The 24,169-nt window shown below is 27.3% G+C and overlaps 1 long non-coding RNA gene across 1 annotated transcript; it reads right to left on the bottom strand.

The window, feature by feature from the left end:
* Positions 1–19,169: 19,169 nt before the first annotated feature.
* Positions 19,170–20,338, bottom strand: LOC127108382 (uncharacterized). Its single transcript, XR_007796033.1, has 2 exons — positions 20,055–20,338; positions 19,170–19,471 (listed from the first exon to the last, which is right to left on the bottom strand). It is a non-coding gene; the product is annotated as an uncharacterized LOC127108382 (long non-coding RNA).
* Positions 20,339–24,169: the final 3,831 nt, after the last annotated feature.

Genomic DNA, 24,169 nt, shown 5'->3' with positions numbered 1-24,169 from the left:
AACTTAACGAATTCTGATACCCCATTCTCGTACTCTCTCGATAATCGATTGGAAGACATCCATGTATTATCCATTACTAATTAGAATAAATAAAAAACAATTTCAGAAGAGTTCAAACACATTCGGACCTAGGTTTCTAATGATACTGGTGTTGACACAAAATCAGATGTTCATAGGTCGTATAACCCATTGCATCCGCAATCATGGTCACTAAAAACCAACCGTCAATTTCCTAGTGCATCCGCTATCATGGTCGAAACAAACGTAGAAGGAGGAAACGCGCTGTAATAAGGTAAAACAGAAATTGGGCAAAGCTTAAACAAAGCAATAACATAAAACAGTAATTGGGAAAAGCGTGTACCTTTGATTGGTAGAAGGAGGAAACGCGCATGTAGATCTAACAGAGGTGGAAGGAAAACGCCTCAGAACCCTAACATGAAAAAGAACACTAATAACAGATAGTGAAATAACAAAACGCGCAGTATGTTATAATTTTAATGTTTACTAAAGGGGACATTAGAGGGCGCTTGTGGAAAAAAAGCGCCCTCTAAAGGGGGCCTAAGAGGGCGCTTATGAAAGCGCTCTCTAAGGCTTTCCAGAAGCGCTTTATAAACTGGAAATGTACATGGACTTAGAGAGCGCTTTTTCAAAAGCGCCCTCTAAGGGTAACCTTAGAGGGCGCTTTCACAAAAGCGCCCTCTATTGTTGTCCCTCCATTTTTTTTTGGCTTCACTTTAGAGGGCGCTTTGTTACAAAAGCGCCCTCTAAAGGGGGCCTAAGAGGGCGCTTCTAAAAGCGCTCTCTAAGGCTTTCCAAAAGCGCTTTATAAACTGGAAATGCACATGGACTTATAGAGCGCTTTTTTAAAAGCGCCCTCTAAGGGTAACCTTAGAGGGCGCTTTCTAAAAAGCGCCCTGTATTGTTGTCCCTCTATCTCCTCCTTATTTTTTCGCTTCACCTTAGAGGGCGCTTTATTACAAAAGCGCCCTCTAAAGTGCGCTGTCTATTCCAGTTGTTCGCTCCTTATTTTTTCTCTTCACTTTAGAGTGCGCTTTTGTAATAAAGCGCCCTCTAAGGGGCGCTGTCTATTCCAGTTTTTGGCGTAGTGATATCATTTATTGAAACACTTAAGTGTAATCGATTTGATAAGTAAAATTTCTTTATCATATCATTTTTTTAAATTAGAAGAATTTACAAGCTTAAAGTTAGCCAACTTGTCCTCCTTGAAAATAATAAAATTTCAGTTCAATCAAAGAATCGAACAAGTTGTTGCTAGAATCAACCCAAGTAATTTGTCAAAAAATCAGTTTTCCAACTTTGAGCGAATTAATTACAGGTAATATGCTAGGCAGCTATTTCGCTCCTCCACCTCAATTCCTAGCCAAACAACTTTGCTAATCACACAGTTCTTGAAAAGATGCAACTCATCTTCCTCAATTACTTGACAAAAAAGGACAAGCTCCCATTATCAGTCTCAAGAAGAATATTCTTTCATCAACATTGTCCAACAGAAAAATTGGACCTTGCTAGGAATTTTCAATTTCCAGATCAAGTCTAAACCATCAAGACACGTTGTATCCATGGCAGAATTGTCATCCACCTACTTCTGATTCACAACATAACTGCTTCTGACCGAGAAACCGACGTCGTCCCTCCACCAAATAAATCTATCAACTATTTTGGGAGAAATGTAAACATGATCAAGAATTGAAACAAATTCTTCATAAATCTACCAACCGAGGGTTTTACTGACAGCTAAAACCACAGTAGTTTTTCACAAATTCCTTCTCCTTTAGCGATAAACTCATACTTTCATGTTAAACAGTAATGTCTTTACCTTCACTTAAATTATTTTAAAATTAAAACTTCTACTCTTTGAATTTTTATATTTAATTTTTGAATTTTTATAATTTTTTAAATAATTATTATATTAATCATTTTTCATGTATTTTAGTTTAAAAATAAAGGAAAATCAATATAAAAAAAATCAAAATCCTTTTATTATTACCTTTATTACACTACTATTATTATTATTTACTAAAATTATAAAAATTATTTTCATTTAATCATTTTTCTGTTACATTTTACATAATCCATGAATCCATCGAAATTCATTTGCTTGGCACCTAAGAAAGAAATAAAACAAACTCATTTGCTTTTCAGTTTTTTTCACTTTTTATTCAAAATAAATACAAAAAAAGGATTAAAAAATAAAAAGTCAAAAGGGATAATTTAATTTTTATATATTAATTTTTATTTTTTTGCTTTATTTCATTTTTTACAATTTTGTTTTAATTAAAAACCATAAAAGTCAAATATTTTGATTCATTGAATAAAATCAAAAAAATTTATTACGTTAGAATCCATATACATTAATTAATTATTTTATTTTATTGTTGATTCAACTTTTAATGTTATGATTAAATGTTTTAACCTAAACTTGATATAAATAGAAGAAACATTTTCACACAATGAATTTTCCCTACTTTTAGAGTTTTTCTTTTTGTTATGTTTTTACCTTCACTTAAATTATTTTAAAATTAAAACTTCTACTTTTTTAATTTTTTTATTTAACTTTTGAATTTTTTATTAATGTTTTAAATAATTATTATATTATTCATTTTTCATGTATTTTAGTCTAAAAATAAAGAAAACTCAATATAAAAATATCCTTTTATTATTACCTTTATTACACTACGATTATTATTATTTACTAAAATTATAAAATTAATTTCATTTAATCATTTTACTGTTACATTTTACATAAGCCATGAAACCATCCAAATTCATTTGCTTGACACCTAAGAAACAAATGAAATTCATTTGTTTTTATCACTTTTTTCACTTTTTATTCAAAATATATAAGAAAAAGGATTAAAAAAATACATTGTGATTATTATAGAAAAATTAAAAAGTCAAAATGGCTAATTTTAAGTTTTATTAATTATTTTTTATGCTTTATTTAATTTTTGACAATTTTTTTTAGTAAAAAACCATAAAACTCAAATATTTTGATTCATTGCATAAAATCAAAAAATATATTAGGTTAGAATCCATTTACAATAATTATTAATTTTATTTTATTGTTGATTCAGCTTTTAAATTTTAATCTAAACTTGATATAAATAATAGAAACATTTTCACACACTCAATTTTCCCTATTTTTAGAGTTTTTTTTATGTTTTACCGTCACTTAAATTATTTTAAAATTAAAAATTCTACTTTTTTAATTTTCAATTTTTTATAAACTTTTAAAATAATTATTATATCATTCAGTTTTCATGTATTTTAGTCTAAAAATAAAGGAAAGTCAATATAAAAAAAATTAAAATCCTTTTATCAAAATTCTACACTACTATTATTATTATTTACTAAAATTATAAAAATTAATTTCATTTAATCATTTTGCTGTTACATTTTACATAAGGCATGAATCCATCGAAATTCATTTGCTTGACACCTAAGAAACAAATGAAATACATCTCAATTTAAACAAAAATAATGGAATACTTCTTGCAATAGTTGTATATACAGTTTGTGTTTCTATCAAACAAATGATGTCTTCTTATTTTTGTATATATCATTTATGTTCTTATCAAATAAAATATTGTTGTATGTTGTGTTTATCATCGTTATTTGTAGTTGTGTAGCAAACTTAACATGTTCTAAAGAAGTAGTTAAAAAGCATATTACCAGTACTTAAATCAAACTCAGTAGTAGTGCCGTTATGAGTTGGTATTAACAGATGATGCTACGTGAATATATACATAGGGTTTGTCTAGCTAGGGTTTGAAATTATGTAATGATGGGTTTATAAATATCAACCGGGTTTCTGTATATTTGGCCCAATGCATATTTTGAAGATAAGGAGAATTGTATATTTGCAGCGAAGTGAAAATTATGCAAACCTGTCATGAAGGAGCTATGACATTAGAATATGAGGTTTTATTCAATAATGGTAGAAGTGTATTGAAATGGAAATGCATATTTTGGCCTCTTCTCGTATTCTTCTTTCATGAGTTTGTGTTATCAAACTGGCATATCATTTTATTTATTAAGGATGATTTTATATGGTCTAGATATGTAAATGATTTTTGTAAAAAACAAAAACTTGATAGGCTAAAGATGTGCCTAAAGGCTTGAAAGGAATGGAGTTCGGGAAAGCAATGAAGACATTTACGTTCTGTCATGAGAATAGTCTTTAGTATCATTTTAAATATTTTTATTTGAAAATAATAGTTATTAACATATAGTATTTGCTTTTTCCTATCAAACATTAAATTTGTGTACATTAGAATCTTTCTAATAGAGTTGATTCCTTATGTAAACGGTTTTTGTGTTCGTGCCTTACATACATAAAAGCTTTTGTTTGAAGGGGTAAAAAGTAACTTTTCAGAAGTCACAATGTCTCATTAAACATCTATCTTGTTATAAAACTAACAGAACAACAAAATTACCACAAGCACGAGATCTATAAAGTTGTCTAACATAACACATGTAAAAAAAATGAAATAGCACAAAAAATGTAAGTAAATATGGGGAGAAAAAACATTCATAACATTAAATAAGAAATTTATTCATTTATTACATTCTACCCTTTCATCATTTGCTTCACATGCAATGGTTCTGGTCCATTAATTGGACTTGTTTACATAATTTGAGAATTTGGAATCCCAAACATAAAACAAGAATGTTTTTCATTTATTTCATTCTACCCTTATTTACTTCCTATTTGAAAATACATTCATCATTTGCTTCACATGCAATGGATGAAATCATTAATTGAAATTGTTTACAAAATCTGAGTTTGTTTCAGAATTTTGAATGTTTGTATTAGTACCATCCTCAATAGTACTTTCATTCGAGTTGATATTTTGTCTTTCAATGTCTTCAGGAGGAAGATGCTCAAGAAGCTAGCTCAATGACAGTAAAACTTTCACTAGCCTAATATTATAAAATAACATTTAAAATTAGCATGATTTAAAAGTGAAATTAATATAAAATTGTAACAAATGTAAAACTTGGAGATGTTTGCATCAAAGATTTTTCTTGTCTTCCTCTTAATAAATTCGTTAGTAAAGTGATATAACAGCACAGAGGATTAATATCACTGAAATAATTGTCAGCCTCCACGCAAAAAAATTAAGTCAACAACTAATAAACATGAGAATAGCTATAAGAGAATATAAAGATAAATAAATGAACACCAAATACACAATTACCCTATAATCCAGTAGCTTTAATAAGCTAAAATCTATAAAAATTGCAAGAGTCCAACAAAATATATATAGAAATCTTGCTAACTACATAATGGAGAGACCAAACGTACCTAACAAGCATATATTTTATGTTATCACAATTCCATACAGAATCTCATCAAGCACAACAAAAGAATTTTTTTTCCTATAATTCAGTAACTTTAATAAGCTTAAATCTATCAAAACTGCAAGAATCCAACAAAATATATTCCATCAAATCTTGCAAACTACATAATTAAGAGACCAAACATACCTAGCAAGTATATATTTTAATCTTATCGCAATTCCGTCAAACACAAAAAAAAATCCATAAAACAAACTTCAAATTCTTTACAAATACAAGAATAATTATTGAATATAAAAACTATGACTCACCTGAATTAATCAAGGAAATCACGGTCGAGGAAAAGAAAAATTAACTCTGACAAGAGACCAATCAAATTGCATCGTAGAGACTTCAGCTGAATAAATAAACTTCATCTTCAACTGTTAGAATGAAGCTCCATAATTTAGAACAATATTTAGAAGAGATTATAGAATATCACATATGAATGAAATTAAGTGAAATTTAATTGATAGGTATTTAGATCTAAAGAAATAGTGCAAATACATACCAGTATTTAAATCAAACCTATGGTAACACCGTAGATTTACATACCTACGGGAATATATTTGAGGACGGTAAAGCATAAGCCCTGTAGAATTTAAATCAAATTCATGAGGTTGTATTAAGAGTTGAAGCTACCAATTTACGTGAATATATATATATATATATGATGGTTTGATAAAAGTTAAGGATAAAAAAATAAAAAGTCAAAAGGGTTATTTTAATTTTTATGCTTTATTTCATTTTTGACAAATTTGTTTTAATTAAAAACCATAAAATTCAAATATTTTGAGTCATTGAATAAAATCAAAAAAATATATTAGGTTAGAATCCATTTACATTAATTATTTATTTTATTTAATTGTTGATTCAGCTTTTAATGTTATAATTAAATGTTTTAACCTAAACTTGATATAAATAGAAGAAACATTTTCACACATTGAATATTCACTATTTTTAGAGTTTTTCTTTTTGTTATGTTTTTACCTTCACTTACATTATTTTAAATTTAAAACTTTTACTTTTCTAATTTTTATATTTAATTTTCAATTTTTTTATTAATTTATTAATTAATTATTATATTATTCATTTTTCATGTATTTTAGTCTAAAAATAATGAAAAATAAATCAAAAAAATTAAAAATAAAACCTTTATTACACTACGATTATTATTATTTACTAAAATTATAAAAAATAATTTGATTTAATCATTTTGCTGCTACATTTTACATAATCCATGAATCCATCGAAATTCATTTGCTTGGCACCTAAGAAAGGAATAAAATAAACTCATTTTCTTTTCCTTTTTTTCACTTTTTATTCAAAATAAATCCAAAAAAAGGATTAAAAAAATAAAAACTCAAAAGGGTTATTTTAATTTTTATTAATTAATTTTTATTTTTATGCTTTATTTCATTTTTGATAATTTTGTTTTAATTAAAAACCATAAAATTCAAATATTTTGATTCATTGAATAAAATCAAAAAAATATATTAGGTTAGAATCCATTTACATTAATTATTTATTTTATTTTATTGTTGATTCAGCTTTTAATGTTATAATTAAATGTTTTAACCTAAACTTGATATAAATTGAACAAACATTTTCACACATTGAATATTCCCTATTTTTAGAGTTTTCATTTTTGTTATGTTTTTACCTCCACTTAAAATTATAATATTCAGCTTTTCGATTTTTTTATTAATTTATTAATTAATTATTATATTAATCATTTTTCATGTATTTTAGTCTAAAAATAAAGAAAAATCAATATTAACCAAAGAAAAATAAAAATCCTTTTAATATTACCTTTATTACACTACAATTATTATTATTTACTAAATTTATAAAAATTAATTTGATTTAATCATTTTGCTGCTACATTTTACATAAGCCATGTGTAGCGAGAAATTCATGATCATTAAACTATGGACAAGATAGACATCAAATAAACAAGAGTCGCCACCGCGCTTTTATTGTTTCCAAGTGAAAAGGGAAGAGTGCGAACAAAACCCAAAAATAAGAAGTTTTCAAATCAAAACTAATAAAATGCCAGAGATAACAGGTCAGGGGGTTGGTTACACAGAGGGAAGGTATTAGCACCCAAAGTGTCCTAGGTACTCCTAGGGAGCCCTTTTTTGTGTGCATATGTGTGTTTATACAAATGATGTTTGCAAACAAATAGAATGGGGGATGAGAAAATAATTCATTAATTATATTTTTGTGTTTGACAAGACCTTCGAACTTTTGCCTACGTACCAACATAAAAATGAGGGATCAAAACCTCGTAGTTCGTGGTATCAATTTCAAAATGGATGCATTGCTTTTAACAAAAATTTAATCTTGAAAGGCACAAAGACATAAAATGGTTTGAATGAGTTAGTTCTTTTTGGCTTTTGAAAATTTTAAGTCAAGTATAGTTAAGTCTATTTACAAGTTTGATTAAGAAAAGAAGTTTGAAATGCAATGGCTTAAGGCCAAAGTTTCTAGTTTGCAATATGGTATACGTTTGGAAAACAAGCACAAACAAAGAAGTTTTTAAAAGGAGGGAGAGATTTTGAAATTAAAGAAGCGGGGAGGATATGAAGAGACTAATCCTAAGCATAAATTTAAAAGTTAAGAGTTGAAAAGATCTGACCAATGGGCTGCAATCCAATAGACAAGAATGTCATATAGAAACCCAAATTTCCCTTAGACTTTTAGAATCAAGAAATAAACAATGCGCAAATAGAAAGTTGAAGAACAAGGCATCAAATAAAGATGGGCACATCCAGGCTTAGCAACTCCATGATCTTTTTAAAAATTTCCCATGCATTAGATGAATTCCAAGATGGCACAAGTCACAGGTTCAAAATAACAGCATCATAATGATCATGTTGCAGATGAACTCAAATGGATCTTCAATGATGTATCAGGTGAAGTTTCAAATCACAAGCACTTGGTTACATGAAAGTTGGCATTGGCCAAGTCCTTTCCATAGGGAATGTTGCCTAAATTTTAAGTCCAATTGTCTCAGATCAAACCAACAGTCCACACAAGATATTTTTTAGGGTTTTTGTTCTTATTATGTACATTAATGGTCAAAGACCACACAAACAAACACAATATACACAAACAAAATATATCACACAATATGGTTCAAGTGGACAAAGTGAAAATGACATTAACATAAACAATTAGAATGATATGAATAATGGCAAATGAATAAAGCGAAAAAATAAAGTGCATTAAAAATAAAGGACTTGAAATTAAATGTTAGTTGTTAATAAGTTAGAAGTTAGTATTGCATTTGCTTTTTCTCTTTTGTTTAAGTCATTCTTCGGAGAACACTCAACCCATTTATCAGAAGCATGGATCCTTGAACCAAGACATATTCCAAAGAAAGGAAAAAAATGTCAAGTTTCCACACAATACCATGAAAGAGGGGAGACTTACAATCTCACTAACTAGAATGTTATGCCTTTGTGTCAAAATTTAGCGCTATGATAAGCAATCATAATTGGACTTATGTAGAAGTCATAACTATTTGAGGTCGGGCAATCGAATTTTGGTGTTAATGCATGTTAGAGACATAGTATGATGAACTATGCTCATGAAACATACCACACACAAAAAGAATATGCAAAGTGGGGGACCTAATCTCATCCATATTTATGTTGATTTTGCAAACAACTAGCCTTAGGATATTGAGATATCATAGGTCCATGACATGAATGCATAAAGAAGGGGAATGAGATGAAGAGGGAGGGGAAATGGATCAAACTTAAATTGGACAAAGGAGGACTTTTACCAAGTTAAGATCATTCATTCATTTTGGGAGATGGAATGTACATTCCATCAATCTCCTAAATCCAATGATCTTAACCTAACAATGTCAAATCAACCTTGACCAAGGCCCAACAACACAAGTCAAACTTACAAAGTCAATTAAAATAGTTCTATACGACTAATTTGACATTTAATCAATTAAAAATAGTAAAAATAATGCATTACGGGTTGTCCTAAATGGAGACTTTAATCTCATACAGAAAAAACATAAATAAAATGCAGAAAAACTATGTCGGCAATACCATGATGTTTTGTCTGCCATGCTGATGACGACCATCACCTGGCTTACGGGTTGTCCTTCATCTGGCACAGGTAAAACTTCTTCATTTTGTTGAATTTGGTGACGGGCTAACCTCCCATAAGGGTGTTGACCGTCAGGACAGTCAGAAATTTTGCCTTTTCTTCCCGTTTTTCGCCATTTTGTCGCCTAGAAGCTTCCAAACACTCTGTACCTGAAATAGACATAGACTACCGATATAATACTACAAAAGACTTAAAAACAACACTAAAACACATTCATTAAATGAAATAGTTAATAAATTTAACCATTACCAATTACCAAATTGTTACCGAAAAAATCTAGTCCTTCAAGAGTTTGCATTTCTAATTCCAATACACAATTAGAGTATTTTTCCACCATGATACTAACATGACCATTTCTAATCCAAATAGAAAATTAGGTTAGAGTATCTTCAACTTTTAAACTTCCATTTATCATTACTTTTGATCCACGTACGAAGTAGTTTCTCTATCCACATTGATCCAATAAATTCTTATTTGATAACTAACCTTATGATAAAAGGGTACAATTGTTTTGTCAAAGTAAAAGAGAAGATAAGGGGAATTCTATATTAGTGTCTCGTTTTTTCCCTCTCCTTCTTTATTCTTTTACATAGAAGCACTTTGAAAGGTTAAAAAAATAAGTGAGTGATAATCTATATGTATTAATGTGTTAGGTGTCATAGGAAAAGAACTATCTAAATGATGTTTTTGAATACTTGGTTTATTTGATAATGGAGTTGTTTGATCGATGTGATGACTAAGACACTAAACTAATGCAAATATAAAAGTATTGTATGAAGGAGCTATGACATCAAAAGCACAAATGAAAGGACTGTTTGGACATGGAAAGGAAGGGAAATAAGTACACATGATTAAAGGTGAACGGAGCGGAGTGGAAATTATACAAACTTGTCATGAATGAGCTATATGACATTAGAATATGAGGTTTTATTCAAGAATGGTAGAAGTGTATTGAAATGGCAACGCATATTTTGGCATATTGGAAGTACTGTGAGTAAGCATTATTGACCTTTTCTCGTATTCTTCTTTCATGAGTTCGTGTTATCAAACTAGCATATAAATTTTATCTTATTATTTTGTTATGGATGATTTTATATGGTCTAGATTTGTAAATGATTTTTTTTGTAGAAAACAAATACTTGAAAGGAATGGGGTTAGGGAAAGCAATGAAGACGTTTATGTTGTGTCATATGAATAGTCTTTAGTATCATTTTACATATTTTTATTTGAAAATAATAGTTTTGAATTTATAGTATTTTCTTTTTTCTATCAAAAATTAAATTTGTGTACATTAGAATCTTTCTAAAAGGGTTGGTTTCTTATGTAAATGGTTTTTGTGTTCATGCCTTTCATAGATAAAAGTTTTTGTTTGAGGGGTAGGAAGTAACTTTTCAGAAGTCACAGTGTCTCGTTAAACATCTATGTTGTTATAAAACTAACAGAACTATGAAATTAAGACAAGTACACGATCTATGAAGTTGTCTAACATAACACATGTAAAGAAAATGAAATAGCGCAAAAAATATAAGTAAACATGGGAAAAAAACACATTCTTAACATTAAATAAGAATTTTTTTCATTTATTTCATTCCACCCTTTCATCATTTGCTTCACATGCAATGGATGAAATCCATTAATTGGAATTGTTTACAGAATCTGAGAATTTCGAATCCCAAACATAAAACAAGAATGTTTTTCATTTATTTCATTCTACCCTTATTTATTTCCTATTTGAAAATACATTCATCATTTGCTTCGCATGCAATGGATGAAATCCATTAATTGGAATTGTTTAAAAAATCTAAGTTTGTCCTCAATAGTGCTTTCATTCGAGTTGATATTTTGTCTTTCAATGTCTTCGGGAGAAAGATGCTCGAGAAGCTAACTCAACATACAATGAATGACAGTAAAACTTTCACTAGCCTAATATTATAACATAACATTTACAATTAGCATGATTTAAAAATGAAATTAATATAAAAGTACTACAAATGTAAACCCTGGAGATATTTGCAACAAAGATATTTCTTGTCTTCCTCTTGTCTACATATACATTAATTACCATTTCAAATATAGACAACACATAATTCATAAATTCATTAGTAAAGTGATATAACAGCACAGAGGATTAATATCACTGAAATAGTTGTCAGGATTAATATCACTGATATAGTTGTCAGCTTTCACACAACAAATTAAGTCAACAACTATAAAACATGAGAATAGCTATAAGAGAAAAATAAATTAAAAATCTCAACTAGATATCTCTCCTTGAAATGCATCTCTCACCGGTATATGTATCTTTAGTTTAGAGTGTGATCCCAATATAAAGATAAGTAAATGAACACCAAATACACAATTTCCCTATAATCTAGTATCTTTAATAAGATAAAATCTATAAAAATTGCAAGAATCCAACAAAATATATATAGATATATTGCTAACTACATAATGAAGAGACCAAATGTACCTAGCAAGCATATATTTTATTGTTATCACAATTCGATACAGAATCTCATCAAACACAACAAAAGAAAAATTATCCTATAATATAGTAACTTTAAAAACCTAAAATCTATCAATGTCACCAAACATACCTAGCAAGCAGATATTTTAATCTTATCACAATGTCATCAAACACAAAAAAAAATTCCACAAAACAAACTTCAAATTCTTAACAAATACAAGAATAATTACTGAAGATAAAAACTATGACTCACCTTAATTAATCAAGGAAATCACGGTCGAGGAAAAGAAAAACAAACTCTGACAAGAGACCTATCAAATTGATCGTAAAGATTTTTGTTGAATGAATAAACTTCATATTCAACTATTAGAATGAAGCTCCATAATTTAGAACAAGTTTAGAAGAGATTGTAGAATATCAAATATGAATGAAATTAAGCGAAAATTTATTTGATAGGCAATTAGATCTAAAGAAATAGTGCAAACATATATATATATATATATATATATATATATATATATATATATATATATATATATATATATATATATAGAGAGAGAGAGAGAGAGAGAGAGAGAGAGAGATATTTTATCTACCTAGGATGAATATATATGATGGTTTGATAAAAGTTAAGGAGAAGCGCCGTATAAATTATATAAAGGGTCTATTTACCTAGGGTTCAGAGACATATAATGGGTTTTTATCATCTCAATGGTTATTATATCACTTTGGCTCATTAAAAGATTATTTAATAAACATAAATATTTAAAAATATTTTTGTATTGAAAATTAAAAAACAATATTTAAAAATTGAATTTGTATTATTAAATTATATTTGGACTTTAAAATGGTTAAGGGTGAAACAAGGGAAAATGATAATGATTAGTGGTGTTTTTTTTTGTCACCCTCATTTTCAATCTTTTTGGATTTTGGGAATTTTGACCTCTATACTACATGTTTTTTGATTTGTAAAAGTCTTACATATCATTTATCGGAACACTTAAGTGTAATCGATTCTATATTGGAAGAATTTAAAAGCTAAAATTTAGCCAACTCGTCCTCCTTAAAAATAATAACATTTCAGTTCAATCAAAGAATCGAACAAGTTGTTGCCCAAATCAATCCAAATAATTTATCAAAAAAACAGTTTTCCAACGTTGAGCGAATTAATAACAAGTAATATGCTAGGCAGCTATTTCACTCCTCCACCTCCATTCCTAGCCAAACAACGTTTCTAATCACGCAGTTCTTGAAAATTGAGTACTTTTTAGTTTGATATGATAGTTTCTCTTTCCAGATATACAATTTTTATCTTTTCAAATATAAACACATAGTTTAATATAAAGAGTTGTGGTTTTCATTAATTGTTTAGAATGTGAATGATATAATTATATATGCAGATGCTTGCTTTACATTGAGCATAGTTTGTTAACTTGAACAATTAGAACATGTATATTCTTTGAACCTAATGAGATATTGACTATAACCTTACTACATAAAGGTGCTACTAAAACATCAATCTTCCTCGTATTGTATACGTCATTTGTGTTCTTATCTAAGTGAACATTGTCTTCCTCTTAGTATAAATATAATCTTCCTCTTAGTAAATTATGTCATAACGAAAGCAACGTCACGTAACGAAACCAAAGTAGTGAAAGCAAACTTGAACCGTTGTTATGCTGAAATACCAAACAAAAACATACAAATATGAATTAAATGTGAAGATAACATTATTGAAATGTCGCACGTAAACAAAAGAAAAACCAGCCAAGTTGCTAAAGTAAAACACGCACATCACAATCGAAATAAAATGGAGTTGATGCAATGCTGATAAATAAACCAAGCCGAACACACAGATATACTTAGAGCTTACATGTAATAACTCGTCCTCTAATTTTAAAAATTGAACCTGAACTCAAAATGCAAATTAATGTACATGTGATTTTAAACAAAAATAGTGGAATAATTCTTCCTATAGTTGTATATACAATTTGTGTTTCTATCAAACAAATGTTGTCTTCCTATTTTTGTATATATCATTTGTGTTCTTATCAAATAAAATATTGTCTCCTTCATGTTGTGCATATCATCTTTATTTACAGTGGTGCTTGAAATGCTTAGAAAGTAAATCCGTAGCAAACTCAGCATGTTGAATCACAACAAAACTATTGCCATTTCCACCCCCAACAAATCACATCATCAGTCACAGAATCATCTGCCATCTCATAAATCTTTTTCAAAAACTCTACTGCCGGTGATTGCGACTTTACTTAAGCTTTTGTTTCATCATGTGTGTGATGATTGGTATGAATAATGCTACCCTTGCTATATTTTGCACTTCAAGTATATTTGAGTGTATTCTCACCCCTCTTTTGATTGTTTGTGGTGTTCTGTACATTGTGGTACAGATAATCCGGTGGAGCAATAAGTACTGTGATTTGAAATATAGCATGAGGTTTTTCTTTGTTTTATTTATCATTTTCTTTTAGTTTTCGATTGCTCTGATCTGTAACACTAGGCAAGTACTTTATTTTGAATAAATAATTTCAAGTATGTTTTTAGGTTGAGTTTCGCTGCAAGTTTCTAATTTAGAATAATATTGTTTATTTTGTTAAATTAAAGAGTATGGATTATAGGGTGTTACAAGTTTGTCCTTTAAACACCTTCAGAGACCAACATACAGGGCTACTGATCATCACATTGAATTTACCCTATTTTTAGAGTTTTTCTTTTTGTTATGTTTTTACCTTCATTTAAACTATTTTAAAATTAAAACTTCTACTTTTTTAATTTTTATATTTAATTTTTGAATTTTTTATAAATTTTATAAATAATTATTATATTATTTATTTTTCATATATTTTAGTCTAAAAAAAAGGAAAATCAATATAAAAAAAAGAAATATCAAAATCCTTTTATTATTACCTTTATTACACCAGTATTATTATTATTTACTAAATTATAAAAATTAATTTCATTTAATCATTTTGATCTTACCTTTTACCTAAGTCATGAATCCATCCATACTCATTTGCTTGGCACCTAATAAACAAATAAAATAAACTCATGGCTTTTCACTTTTTTCACTTTTATTCAAAATAAATCCAAAAAAAAGGATAAAAAAAATAAAAAGTCAAAAGGGCTTATTATAATTTTTATTTTTATGCTTTATTTCATTTTTGACAATTTTGTTTAAATTAAAAATCATAAAAGTCAAATATTTTGATTCATTGAATAAAATCAATAAAATATATTAGGTTAGAATCGATACGTAATTTTTATTTAATTTTATTGTCGATTCAGCTTTTAGTGTTATAATTAAATATTTTAACCTAAACTTGATATAAATAGAAGAAACATTTTCACCAATTGAATTTTCCCTATTTTTAGTGTTTTCCTTTTTCTTATGTTTTTACCTTCACTTAAATTATTTTAAAATAAAAACTTCTACTTTTTTAATTTTAGTAGTAATTTTTGAATTTTTTATAAATTTTTTAAATAATTATTACATTATTCATTTTTCATATATTTTAGTCTAAAAATAAAGGTATATCAATAAAAAAAATCAAAATCTTTTTATTATTACCTTTATTACACTACTATTATTATTATTTATTAAAATTATAAAAATTAATTTCATTTAATCATTTCGATGTTACATTTTACATAAGCCATGAATTCATCCAAATTCATTTGCTTGACACCTAAGAAACAAATAAAATAAATTCATTTTAGTTTCACTTTTTATTCAAAATATATAAAAAAATGATAAAAAATACATTGTGATTATTATAAAAAAATTAAAAAGTCAAAAGGGCTAATTTTAATTTTTATTAATTAAATTTTTGTTTTATGCTTGATTTCATTTTTGACAATTTTTTTTAATTAAAAACCATAAAAGCCAAATATTTTGTTTCATTGCATAAAAAAAATAAGGCTAGAATCCATTTACATTACTTATTTATTTTATTTTATTGTTGATTCATCTTTTAATGTTATAATTAAATTTTTTAACATAAACTTGATATAAATAGAAGAAACATTTTCACACATTGAATAATTATTATAGAATATCAAGGTCGATTAATCAAGGAAATCACGGTCGAGGAAAAGAAAAATAAACTCTGACAAGAGACCAATCAAATTGCATCCTAGAGATTTCTGCTAAATGAATAAACTTCATCTTCAACTGTTAGAATGAAGCTCCATAATTTAGAACAAGATTTAGAAGAGATTATAGAATATCACATATGAATGAAATTAAGTGAAATTTAATTGATAGGGAATTAGATCTGTGCAAATACATACCAGTATTTAAATCATACCTATGGTAACACGGTTGATTCACATACTTACGGGAATATATTTGAGGAAGGTAAAACAGAAGCCCGGTAGAATTTAAATAAAATTCATGAGTTGGTATTAAGTGTTGAAGCTGCCAATTTACGTGGATATATATGATGGTTTGGTAAAAGTTAAGGAGAAGCGACGTATAATTTATATAGGGTTTATCTACCTAGGGTTCGGAGACATGTAATGGGTTTTTATTCATCCGGTTATGTTAGCTCAAATATTTGACGCCCACTTCAAAAGTAATTCAAGTAATTCGACCAGTTGAGGGTAAGCCGGCTTGGCTGATTGGATAAAGATCAAGCTTATAGCTGAAATTTCTTGAAAAGATGCAACTCATCTTCCTCAATTACTTGACAAAAAAGGACAAGCTCTCCAATATCAGTCTCAAGAAGAATATTCTTTCATCAACATTGTCCAACAGAAAACTTGGACCTTGCTAGGAATTTTCAATTTCCAAATCAAGTCTAAACCATCAAGACACGTTGTATCCATGGCAGAATTGTCATCCACCTACTTCTGATTCACAACATAACTGCTTCTGACCAAGAAACAGATGCGTCCCTCAACCAAATAAATGTATTAGCTATTTTGGGAGAAATGTAAACGTCATCGAGAATTTGAAACAAATTCTCCATAAATCTACCAACCGAGGTTTTTACTGACAACTAAAACCACAATAGCTTTTGACAATTTTGTTTAAATTAAGAACCCTAAAAGTCAAGTATTTTGATTGATTGAATAAAATCAAAAAAATATATTAGTTGAGAATCCATAAACATTAATTAATTATTTAACTTTATTGTTGATTCAGCTTTTAATGTTATGATTAAATGTTTTAAGCTAAACTTAATATAAATAGAAGAAACATTTTCAAACATTCAATTTTCCCTATTTTTAGAGTTTTTACCTTTATTTTTTACAACTTTGTTTTAATAAAAAACCATATGACTCAAATATTTTGATTCATTGCATAAAATAAAAATATATATATTAGGTTAGAATCAATTTACATTAATTATTAATTTTATTTTATTTATGATTCAGCTTTTAATGTTACTATTAAATGTTTTAACATAAACTTGATATAAATAATAGAAACATTTTCACACACTCAACTTTCCCTATTTTTAGAGTTTTTTTTTATGTTTTTACCGTCACTTAAATTATTTTAAAATTAAAAATTCTACTTTTTTAATTTTCGGATTTTTTATAAACTTTTAAAATAATTATTATATTATTCATTTTGCATGTATCTGAGTCTAAAAATAAAGGAAAAACAATATAAAAAAATCAAAATCCTTGTATTATTACCTTCACTACACTAATATTATTACTATTTACTAAAATTATAAAAATTAATTTCATTTAATCATTCTACTGTTACATTTTACATAAGCCATGAATCCATCAAAATTCATTTCCTTGGCACCTAAGAAACAAATAAAATACATCTGAATTTAAACAAAAATAGTGGAATAATTCTTGCTATATTTGTATATACAATTTGTGTTTCTATCAAACAAATGTTGTCTTCTTATTTTTGTATATATCATTTGTGTTCTTATCTAATAAAATATTGTTGTATGTTGTGTATATCATCTTTATTTATAGTTGTGTAGTAAACTCAACATGTTCTAAAGAAGTAGTTAAAAAGCATATTACCAGTACTTAAACCAAACTCAGAAGTAGCACCGTAGAATTGAAATCAAACTCAGCAGTAGTGCTGTCATGAGTTGGTATTAACAGATGATGCTACGTGAATATATACATAGGGTTTGTTTGGCTAGGGTTTGAAATTATGTAATGACGGGTTTATAAATATCAACTGGTTTTTTGTATCTGTGGCCCAATGCATATTTGGAAGATAAGGAGAATTGTATATTTGCAGCGAAGTGAAAATCATGCCAACCTGTCATGAAAGAGCTATGCCATTAGAATATGAGGTTTTATTCAAGAATGGTAGAAGTGTATTAAAATGGCAATGCATATTTTATATGGTCTAGATATGTAAATGATTTTTGTAAAATACAAAAACTTGATAGGCTAAAGACGTGCCTAAAGGCTTGAAAGGAATGGAGTTCGCTAAAGCAATGAAGACGTTTACGTTGTGTCATATGAGTAGTCTTTAGTATCATTTTACATATTTTTATTTGAAAATAATAGTTATGAACATATAGTATTTGGTTTTTCCTTTCAAACATTAAACTTGTGTACATTAGAATCTTTCTAATAGGGTTGATTCCTTATGTAACAGGTTTTTGTGTTCATGCCTTACATACATAAAAGTTTTTGTTTGAAGGGGTAAAAAGTAACTTTTCAGAAGTCACAATGTCTCATTAAACATCTATCTTGTTATAAAACTAACAGAACAACGAAATTAACACAAGCACGAGATCTATATTGTTGTCTAACATAACACACGTAAAAAAACTAAAATAGCATAAAAAATGTAGGTAAATATGGGGAGAAAAAACATTCCTAACATTAAATAAGAAATTTATTAATTTATTTCATTCTACCCTTTCATCATTCGCTTCACATGCAATGCTTGAGGTCCATTAATTGGACTTGTTTAAATAATCTCAGAATATGGAATCCCAAACATAAAACAAGAATATTTTTCATTTATTTCATTCTACGCTTATTTATTTCCTATTTGAAAATCAATTCATCATTTGCTTCACATGTAATGGATGAAATCATTAATTGAAATTTGTTTACAAAATCTGAGTTTGTTTCAAAATTTTGAATGTTTGCATTAGTACCATCCTCAATAGTGCTTTCATTCGAGTTGATATTTTATCTTTCAATGTCTTCAGGAGGAAGATGCTCGAGAAGCTAGCTCAACATAAAATGAATGAAAGTAAAACTTTCACTAGCCTAATATTATAAAATAACATTTACAATTTGCATGATTTAAAAATGAAATTAATATAAAAGTGTTACAAATGTAAAACTTGGAGATGTTTGCAGCAATGATTTTTCTTGTCTTCCTCTTATCTACAAATACATCAATTACCATTTCAAAAATAAACACACATGAATCCAATGGTAATGTGATAGAATGACATGAAGGACCAACACCTGCATATGCATCCATTACCAACCTGAAGGTGCAACACTTACATATGCATCCATTACCATTTTCATTCTAGACTGCACATAAATCATAAATTCATTAGTAAAGTGATATAACAGCACAAATGATTAATATCACTGAAATAGTTGTTAGCCTTCACGCAAAAAAATTAAGTCAACAACTAATAAACATGAGAATAGCTATCAGAAAATATAAAGATAAATAAATGAACACCAAATACACAATTACCCTATAATCCTATAGCTTTAATAAGCTAAAATCTAATAAAATTGCAAGAATCCAACAAAATATATATAGAAATCTTTCTAACTACATATTGAAGAGACCAAACGTACCTAACAAGCATATATTTTATTGTTATCACAATTCCATACAGAATCTCATGAAGCTCAACAAAAGAAAAAATTATCCTATAATTCAGTAACTTTAATAAGCTTAAATCTATTAAAACTGCAAGAATCCAACAAAATATATTCCATCAAATCTTGCAAACTACATAATTAAGAGAACAGACATACCTAGCAAGCAAATAATTTAATTCTATCATAATTCCATCACACACACAAAAAATCCAGAAAACAAACTTCAAATTCTTAACAAATACAAGAATAATTATTGAATATAAAAACCATGACTCACCTCAATTAATCAAGGAAATCACGGTCGAGGAAAAGAAAAATAAACTCTGACAAGAGACCAATCAAATTGCATCATAGAGATTTCTGCTGAATGAATAAACTTCATCTTCAACTGTTAGAATGAAGCTCCATAATTTAGAACAAGATTTAGAAGAGATTATAGAATATCACATATGAATGAAATTAAGTGAAATTTAATTGATAGGGAATTAGATCTGAAGAAATGGTGCAAATACATACCAGTATTTAAATCAAACCTATGGTAACACCGTTGATTCACATACCTACGAGAATATATTTGAGGAAGGTAAAGCAGAAAGCCAGTAGAATTTAAATCAAATTCATGAGTTGGTATTAAGAGTTGAAGCTACCAACTTACGTGAATATATATGATGGTTTGATAAAAGTTAAGGAGAAGCGCCGTATAATTTCTATAGGGTTTATCTACCTAGGGTTCGGAGACATGTAATGGGTTTTTATTCATCGGGTTTTATATCAGTTAGGCCCAATTACAAAATTATTTAATATATATAAATATTTTAAAATAATTTTGTATTGAAGATAAAAAAAATATTAAAAAATGGTATTTCTTTTATTACATTATATTTGGACTTTAAAATGGTTAAGTGTGAAAGAAGGGGAAATGATTAGTGGTGTTTTTATTTTCTGTCACCCTCACTTTCAATCGTTTGGGATTTTGGGAATTTTGACCTCTATACATGTTTTTTTGGTTTGTAAAAGTGTTACATATCATTTATCAGAACACTTAAGTTTAATCGAATTGATAAGTATAATTTCTTTATCATATAACTTTTTTGAATTAGAAGAATTTACAAGCTAAAAGTTAGCCAACTTGTCCTCCTTGAAAATAATAACATTTCAGTTCAATCAAAGAATCGAATAAGTTGCTGCCAGAATCAATCTAAGTAATTTGTCAAAAAATCAATTGTCCAACTTTGAGCGAATTAATAACAGGTAATATGCTAGGCAGTTATTTCGCTCCTCCACCTCAATTCCTAGCTACACAACTTTGCTAATCACATAGTACTTAAAAAGATGCAACTCATCTTCCTCAATTACTAAACAAAAAAGGACAAGCTCTATAACTATCAGTCTCAAGGAGAATATTCTTTCATCAACATTGTCCAGCAGAAAACTTAGACCTTGGTAGGAATTTTCAATTTCCAAATCAAGTCTAAATCATCAAGACACGTTGTATCCAGTGCAGAATTGCCATCCACCTACTTCTGATTCATAACACAACTGCTTCTGACAGAGAAATCGACGTCGTCCCGTCACCAAATAAATCTATCAGCTATTTTGGGAGAAATGTAAATGTGATCGAGAATTTGAAACAAATTCTCCATAAATCTACCAACGGAGGTTTTTACTGAAAGCTAAAACCACAGTAGGTTTTCACGAATTCCTTCTCCTTTAGCGGTAATTTCATACTTTCATGTTAAACATGAATACAGAATAAAGAAGTCGGACAAACAATAATGTTTTGTCCTTCAGTTAAATTATTTTAAAATTAAAACTTCTACTTTTTTAATTTGTATATTTAATTTTCGAATTTTTTTATAATATTTTTAAATGATTAGTATATTATTTATTTTTCATGTATTTTAGTATAAAAATAAAGGAAAAACAATATAAAAAAAAGAAAAATCAAAATCCGTTTATTATTATTACCTTTATTACACTCCTATTATTATTATTTACTAAAATTAAAAAAATTAATTTCATTTAATCATTTTGATATCAGATTTTACATAATCCATGAATCAATGGAAATTCATTTGCTTGGCACCTAAGAAAGAAATAAAATAAACTCATTTGCTTTTCACTATTTATTCAAAATAAATCCAAAAAAAGATTAAAAAAAATATAAACTCAAAAGGGCTAATTTTAATTTTTATGCTTTATTTCATTTTGGACAATTTTGTTTCAATTAAAAACCATAAAAGTAAAATATTTTGACACATTGAATTTTCCCTATTTTTAGAGTTTTTCTTTTTGTTATGTTTTTACCTTCACCTATTTTAAAATTTAAATTTCTACTTTTTAAATATTTATATTTTATTTTTGAATTTTTTCTTAATTTTTTAAATAATTATTATATTATTCATTTTTCATGTAATTTAGTCTAAAAAATAAAGAAAAATCAATAAAGAAAAAGAAAAAGAGAAATCCTTTTCTTATTACCTTTATTACACTACGATTATTATTATTTACTAAAGTTATAAAAATTATTTTCATTTAATCATTTTGCTGTTACATTTTACATAAGCATGAAACCATCCAAATTCAATGGCTTGGCATCTAAGAAATAAATAAAATAAATTATTGTTTTTTTTATACTTTTTTTTCACTTTTTATTCAAAATATATAAAAAAAAAGATAAAAAAATACATTGTGATTATTATAGAAAAATCCAAAAGTCAAAAGGGTAATTTTAATTTTTATTAATTAAAGTTTTTTATGCTTTATTTCATTTTTGACAATTTTGTTTTAATAAAAAACCATAAAGCTCAAATATTTTGATTCATTGCATAAAATAAAATAAAAAATATTATGTTAGGATCCATTTACATTAATTATTAATTTTCTTTTATTGTTGATTCAGCTTTTAATGTCATAATTAACTGTTTTAACCTAAACTTGATATAAATAGTAGAAATATTTTCACACACATTTAATTTTTCCTATTTTTAGAGTTTTTTTTAATGTTTTTACCGTCACTTAAATAATTTTAAAATTAAGAATTCTACTTTATTATTTTTAATTTTAATTTTTTTAATTTTTTATAATCTTTTAAAATGATTATTATATTATTCATTGTTCATGTATCTGAGTCGAAAAATAAAGGAAAATCAATATAAAACAAATCAAAATCCTTTTATTATTAGCTTTACTACACTACTATTATTATTATTTACTAAAATTATATAAATTAATTTCATTTAATCATTTTGCTGTTATATTTTACATAAGCCATGAATCCATCAAAATTCATTTGCTTGGCACCTACGAAACAAATGAAATACATCTGAATTTAAACAAAAATAGTGGAATAATTCTTGCTATAGTTGTATATACAATTTGTGTTTCTATCAAACAAATGTTGTCTTCTTATTTTTGTATATATCATTTGTGTTCTTATCAAATAAAATATTGTTGTATGTTGTGTATATCATCTTTATTTATAGTTCTGTACTAAACTCAACATGTTCTAAAGAAGTAGTTAAAAAGCATATTACGAGTACTTAAATCAAACTCAGCAGTAGCACCGTGAGAATTGAAATCAAACTCAGCAGTAGTGTCGTCATGAGTTGGTATTAACAGATGATGCTACGTGAATATATACATAGGGTTTGTTTGGCTAGGGTTTGAAATTATGTAATGATGGGTTTATAAATATCAACTGGGTTTTTATATCTTTGGCCCAATGCATATTTTGAAGATAAGGAGAATTGTATATTTGCAGCGAAGTGAAATTTATGCCAACCTGTCATGAAGGAGCTATGCCATTAGAATATGAGGTTTTATTCAAGAATGGTAGAAGTGTATTAAAATGGCAATGCATATTTTATATGGTCTAGATATGTAAATGATTTTTGTAAAATACAAAAACTTGATAGGCTAAAGACGTGCCTAAAGGCTTGAAAGGAATGGAGTTCGCGAAAGCAATGAAGACGTTTACGTTGTGTCATATGAATAGTCTTTAGTATCATTTTACATATTTTTATTTGAAAATAATAGTTATGAACATATAGTATTTGGTTTTTCCTTTCAAACATTAAACTTGTGTACATTAAAATCTTTCTAATAGGGTTGATTCCTTATGTAACAGGTTTTTGTGTTCATGCCTTACATACATAAAAGTTTTTGTTTGAAGGGGTAAAAAGTAACTTTTCAGAAGTCACAATGTCTCATTAAACATCTATCTTGTTATAAAACTAACAGAACAACGAAATTAACACAAGCACGAGATCTATAATGTTGTCTACCATAACACACGTAAAAAAATGAAATAGCATAAAAAATGTAAGTAAATATGGGGAGAAAAAACATTCCTAACATTAAATAAGAAATTTATTCATTTATTTCATTCTA

This window comes from Lathyrus oleraceus, chromosome 7 (genome assembly GCF_024323335.1).
Source record: "Lathyrus oleraceus cultivar Zhongwan6 chromosome 7, CAAS_Psat_ZW6_1.0, whole genome shotgun sequence".
NCBI lineage: Eukaryota > Viridiplantae > Streptophyta > Magnoliopsida > Fabales > Fabaceae > Lathyrus > Lathyrus oleraceus.
This window is presented reverse-complemented; position numbering and strand designations above follow the sequence as displayed.